This window comes from Rhododendron vialii, chromosome 5a (assembly GCF_030253575.1).
Source record: "Rhododendron vialii isolate Sample 1 chromosome 5a, ASM3025357v1".
In the NCBI taxonomy this organism is placed as follows: Eukaryota; Viridiplantae; Streptophyta; class Magnoliopsida; order Ericales; family Ericaceae; genus Rhododendron; species Rhododendron vialii.
In genome coordinates, this window is record NC_080561.1 from 486,358 (window position 1) to 493,455 (window position 7,098).

Sequence of the window (7,098 nt, forward strand, 5' to 3'; positions counted from 1 at the left end):
GCATGAGTTCCCTACTAGTTTATTACAATGCAAAACTGTTTTTTTTTTTTTTTAATGGAAGAATAATACTACTGGTAGAGTAGAGGACTAATTGCAAAAGATTGCATCCTTAGTCATCCTAATTCAAATAGTATGTATTCTTCCACTCGTATGCATATTTCTCACTTGTTTTGTCATAAAGTGATAAATGACAAGACATCACTCCTACGGAACAAATCTCTTTTTCATTTGAGTTCTCCTAAATGATTTTAGATTTAGGTTGGATTAGCTCCTTCCCTACGGGCCGTTTGTCGGCCGGATTCGTGTAAGGGCATAGAGTTAAATGGGAGATACGTAGTATATGATTATTTATTTAAGGGATGGTTAAGGTTAGCAATATAGAGGTCCACAATAGTACAATCAAAATTGAATAACCAAAACTTGTCACATCATCTTTTCAACTTATAAAAAACTAAAAATTGTGGCATAGAAAATAATTTTTTAAAAATAGTTTTCAAACTAATAAAAACAGGTTATTTAAAAAAGAGAAAATAGTTTTTTGAAAATTTTGATTTAAAAAAACAGTTTTCGGGAAAAAGTTCAATAAACAATTTTAATAAAAAACAGTTTTCACAAAAAAAAAAAGTTTAAAACTGTTTTTAAAAGTATTTTTCTCAAAAATATGTTGAAAATGAGAGAAAGAGAAATTTTTTGTATAATGATGGTGTACTTGATTGATGAAATGTGAGAACAACTAAATTTGATTATTGGTTATCCAAGGGCCTGATGAGTTGCTATGAGGTTGTTTGGTTTGGTTATTCCACTGTGAGCTCTTTTTTGAGCAAATGTTTCTAATCTTAGCAATATTTTGATTTTGATTATACCACTGTGGATACTCTAATGGTGGACCTCACATCATATTTTCTTGATTAAGATAACCTCATGTACAAAATGTTTTTCCCTAAATAAAAATAAGAATAATCAGAGTGGGAAGTTAAATCACAAAATACAGAAACCCTGTGGCTTATGACCAACATCTATTAGTGTGAAAGAATACTTGAGTAGGAGACGGCAATCTTGTTTTACCCTCAATTCTCGTTCGTGTGAATTTTAATACTTTAGAATGTGTTTCGTGACACTTTCACGCTTGCAATCCCGCTTACGGACACGCATTGTGTGACTTAGGCTTTATCTTGATCTCGAGATTTCTTTATCGCGGTCAGCCAAAGTTAAATTCTTTACTAAAGACAGTTCTCTTGAGGTAGATTACTCTCCTGAAAATAAACTAATTTGGGCAAAGTACGAATTACCTCCTCATGGTTTGGCGGTTTGGCAGATGACCTCCCTGCTATTTGGAAATGACCAACTTGCCTCCTCATGGTTTTGGAGTAAAGTGCTACCGTTAACTCTGTTAACTTTAAGTATAAAATTACCTTAGTGTCCCTATTTTTCTTGGTTTTTATTCTCCTCCTCCAATCTATATGCGTTACTGTATTAATTATTATATACTCGTACATGCTCTTAAATACCCAATCAGGGTTAAAGCCACATATTAGTAACTAATCCCTTATTTTGGCATAATTTTTTAGACTTATGTGGTTTTTAACTTCAATCTCTGGAAAAGCAAAGTAGAAGAACACAGCCCCACCCCTTGTCTAATTTTCTTGAAAAGGGGTTACTCATGAATTGAACTTATAATCATTTTCAAAAAAATTAATGAACTTACAATCAAAATTTAGCAGTTAAATAAACATGGGGTGGTGTCGGCTAGTTTGTTAAGAAGATGAAGGGTATTGTAGTCTTCTTAACTTGGAATTTATCTTTATTTAACTGTTTTTCCATCTTCTGTCTCATAACAGGCGTGTGTTTCACACCTTCCGTCAAGTGAGATGAAAAATATGACGGCAGCACTTTACTCCAAAACCACGAGGAGGCAAGTTGGTCATTTCCAAATGATAGAAAAGTCATCTGCCAAACCATGAGAAGGTAATCCTTACTTTGCCCAAATAATTTTGAGTCTAATTAGTGTTGCTCTACTTTCCATGGTGCCTCTTGTGGCATAGATAAAGATTCAAGCCACTATCTCTCCACATCTTAATTTCTTTTTCGTTTATTTTTGTCCTAGGTACAGTGTGAAGTAGTAAAAACTTTGTTTTTTTCAACGTACAATTATAGAAAATATTTCTTCTTCTTTTTTTTTTTGGTACTTTGAAATATTATAGAAAATATTTTTTTCAACCATCAACCGTAATGACAATTCGTCTACAAGAAAACAACATATTACATATATCCTTCTCAGCCATAAAATTCCAGAAAATGAAGAAAGGTGGGGTCAACAAGAAGGCATCTCATTACAGTTCTACATAAACATCTTCAAAAGCAAATATCATCATAGACAATAAAGATACTCCTACTACTAATACTCCAATATCAAATAGTTCCTTTTGTTTTTTGTTTTTGTTTTTGTTTTCATTTTTGTTTCCTGCAGGTGAATACTCCAAATAGCAAACACTTCGGCCTTGTTCCGGTTAGAGTTTCAAGGTATTTTTTTTTTTTTTGACTTTTTGAGTTTTGTCCTTATTAAAAATTTCTCATTTTTTAATTTTGTGCCCAATTTTGATGGATTATTGATTTGTCTCGACGAGAGGAATAAAAAAAGTAAAAATAAATAAATTATTTTTATCCAAATATTTTAAAAAATATCCAAGTAAAATCCAAACACAAAATTCAAAAAACAGAAAAAGCCAGTAAAGCAAAGCTCTTAGCGAACAAGGCCTAAATATTCAAATATAAAATTATCACCTTTGCTGTTTCAACTTTCAATAGCAAACACTTGATGGGTGTGGACCGGTGGAGTTGTTTGTCAACGTCGTGACGCCCTCTTCCGATGGGTGAACTGATCAATCACTCCAATAAACATTCACGTGGTACCACCGAATCAGCCCAATTATCACTCGACACGTGGGGGGAGTTTGACGTGATATGGGTGAGGCCACTCCATGGCCTTGTATGTATGGGACATTATTTTGGGTTTTAGAACTGAGTAGTAGTGATAATACCAAAACTGTTTTTGTTAGTGTCAAAATTTAAGAACATAAAAATTTTGACAAAAACAAAAACAGTTTGACATTATCATTTCCCTTAGAACTCGTTTGGCTTCAATAACAAATAAGAAGCTGAAGTTCGACTGCATTGCAGAATACGAGCCATGTGTTACTGGACTTCAAGCGGCAGTTGACATGGCGAGGAGCTGGATGCGTTTGGAGATTCTTCACGGGTCATAAGCCAGACCATGTGTTTGGAGATTCTTCATTGATCCTGCGCACGATTTTTAATAAATTTTATTTATTTATTTTTCTCCACTCATTATACTTTAAAACCTCCATCAAAATCCAAATTAAACAGGATCGATTCAAAATGCCAAGTTCCCTCCCCTACCATGGATATTTTGAACCACTCGCCAAGAAGTTCAAGAGGATTACGTTCGTCTACGTGTCCAGGAAAAAAAACACTTCGCGGATGAGAGGGTCGTTTGGCTTCCTCCGAAAAAATTCAAATAAAAATACAAAAATAAGTTGGCTTATTTAGGCCAAAGCATCCTTAGTTGGGGCTTGTATTTGATATCTAAAGGTAGTGATATTCTTTTCTTTTTACGACATAGTTGGTTTGTGTGTTTGTTCTTTGCACAATTGACTAATGTTGTATTTTTGGGATTAGGTTAGAAGAAAAGTACCTTCCTTTGATCAGAAGAAAATTAATTGAGATACGAATAAATTGATTTGGACACTGTTGAGTTTGGAAAAAAATAATAATAATAGTGATAATATACACATGATAATGGGAAAATTTCACTGACCTCCCCTGAGGTTTCTGACATAGGCAAAGACCTCCCCTGAGGTTTTTGAAATATCACTAACCTCCCCTGCTTTTGCTGACAATACTAATATTGCCCCCTCCGTTACTTCTCCGTCATAAAAATTGACTGAAACTGCTGATGTGTGATGATATCAACATTTTATACCAAATACGATACCTTTTTTATGCTTCCTTCCCTTTTTCTTTTCTCCCACCTCACAATTAATGTCTTATTAAGGCCCCGTTACCACTAACAAAAATCACAAAAAAACTTAACGCATTTTGCTACTATCTCATTTCCACTAACAAAAAATACTAAAAACTTAACACATTTTACCAACTGATTTTCACTAACAAAATTTTTTTTACCAACTCAACAATTATTTTACTCACATACCCAGCAAAATAAAATTCACTACCGAAAAATAACTTGACATTTCTCAAACAATTTATTCATTACAGGAAATTCCTAAAAAAATTTCAACTACAAATAAAAATCTGCAGATTTTTCACTGCCGAAATAACCCCTAAGAACAAAATCTTTCTTTTTTCTACTCCAGAAAAGCTAAACTGCATCTCCCACCACCATATCTCTAATTCAATCAAATTTTGAGCTGACCCTTATGACTCACCTTTAACCCAATCGGAAAAAAGAAAAACACCAACTCGTCCATGAGAAATCCGTTTCTAAAAAAAATTGATGTCCCCATCATTTTTGCTTGGGAATCAGAATAGAATACCATAAAGTTAAAATTGGTGATGTTGAGCATTGATATCAGTGATGGAGTGCCAGGAAGGCAGGAATTCATCGAAGCATATCTCAATTTTGAAAGCAGTGTTCGAATTGACGGGCTTTGATATGAATGATTTCAAAGCAAGATTTGAGACTTAGAGGTTTACTACTCCTTCCTAAGATCACAGGTTCGGAACCTTTCAGTGGGATTGGACCCCCAAAATTATACGCGTAAGCTAACCTGGATTCATGAGTTATAAAAATGGTGGTAATAAAAAAAAAAAAATAGTGGTAGATAGTGGCCCATAGAAGTATTATGATTATCTTTTCTACGCCAGTTTTCTTCATCAAGTTCATCAGTAGGACCATTCTTCCTAAATTTTTTGTTTGGTATTTTTGTACTTTTTGTTATTTTTATTGAGGGTTTCGTCGTAATTTTTAGGATTAATGGTCTGTCTCAACAAGAAGAATAAGAAAAGTGCAAAAAGTGTGAACTGAAATTTGAAAAAGCTCATATAATACAATAAAAAAAAATTAACAATACCAGTTGTTTGATTTCTTTTTCCGTCTCAATAATTTTTTTTTTGCTTTTGGTATGACATTATTTTTTAGACTCCTCTCACCAAGAAGGATGATTAATCGAATCTAATACAAATTCAAAAAAGGAAAAAAACATCATTTAAAAAAGGGCAAATTTCACTGACCTCCCCTGAGGGGTTGTTCTTAGGGGTTGTTTTGGCAGTGAAAAATCTGCAGATTTTTATTTGTAGTTGAAAAATTGTTAGGCATTTTCGGTAATGAATAAATTGTTTGAGAAATGTCAAGTTATTTTTTGGTAGTGAATTTTATTTTGCTGGGTATGTGAGTGAAAAAATTATTGAGTTGGTAAAAAAAATTTTGTTAGTGAAAATCAATTGGTAAAATGTGTTAAGTTTTTAGTATTTTTTGTTAGTTGAAATGAGATACTAGTAAAATGCGGTAAGTTTTTTTGTGATTTTTGTTAGTGATAACGGGGCCTTAATAAGACATTAATTGTGAGGTGGGAGAAAAGAAAAAGGGAAGGAAGCGTAAAAAAGGTATCGTATTTGGTATAAAATGTTGATATCATCACACATCAGTAGTTTCAGTCAATTTTTATAACGGAGAAGTAACAGAGGGGGCAATATTAGTATTATCAGCAAAAGCAAAGGAGGTTAGTGATATTTCAGAAACCTCAGGGGAGGTCTCTGCCTGTGACAGAAACCTCAGGGGAGGTCAGTGAAATTTGCCCTATGATAATCTATAACTCCCAGTTTCGGACGCAACTATTATTTCTTGCAGTGCAGCGGCATTAATCAATGGACATTTATAGGCCCATTTAATACTTTCTTGACCAATGTAACCTTGACTGTCCTTTTATGGCAACATCTCATCGCAATACCATTGTGAGGATCAGGAAGGGAAGCTGTCAAGCAAGGTGCTGAGCGATATTCTACCATTCAACTTAATATGGACAATTCAGATTGAATCTGATGTCATATAAATTTGAATCATTTATTATTCGGTCAAGATCCGAGCCGTCGACTTTCGCTCGGCAATGCTGCCAAACACCCCCGCTTGATAGCATTTCCCAATCCAGGACCACGAAGAGTATTTCTGAAATGTCCACCAAAAATGACTGCCTCACTCCTAGTGGTGTAAAAATCGCTTTCGGGACAAATAAAAGAGGGCCCCCAGTTTTGTAGTGGGGTTCCAAGCTGGCTTGTCCATGTAGCACTAGAAACAAAAGAGAAACAATAACCAATGGGCTGAAATGAATCAGTGGTCTCACTGATGCTTATAGCCAAGGAGAGATTATTTGGTGCTCCTGCTCATGTACCAAGCGCATTGGTGGCCCTCGATCTTTACACATCCAACCCCCGTTTTAGGGTGCGATTCTGCTAAACTAAAATAGACTAAAACTCATGTTTTCTCCGATTTTTAAGCTATTCATTCTCCTCACATATATCAATTAATATACATTTAACTGAAACAACTTGGCTATTGTCTAGTCCAATAATTTAGAGAATAATACAATCAAATACTATTCCAAAGTGAGTCGGGGACGCTCTGTTTGGAACTTGGGGATGGTAGTGAAAAAGGAAAAGAAATAATTAAAAAGAAAATGAGCAGGAAAGTTAAAGAGAAATTGGAGGAAAACTTGAGTTTGCCTAATTTTCTCCTCTCTTTCCTTAACGATCAAACAAAGGAAGAGAAATTTTTGAAATTTTTCTTCCTTTTTCTTTTCATTAACAAGCTCCAAACAAAGCCTTGGTTTCAATCCACTGGATAATTTCTCATTAATTGATCTTTATTTCCCCCTAATTTCGGTGTCCAAATCATTAGACATGGACGTTTGCTTAAATTCCTGGCTGCTGGCCCACTGAAAAGTGACGTTTAACGTCACAATTTCTCTTGGAATCAGCAATACCAACAGAAAATAAAATTTAAAAAATTACAGCATCCAATCATCACCCTATAATTTCAAACCAAACCAATGGGCTATTCTTTAT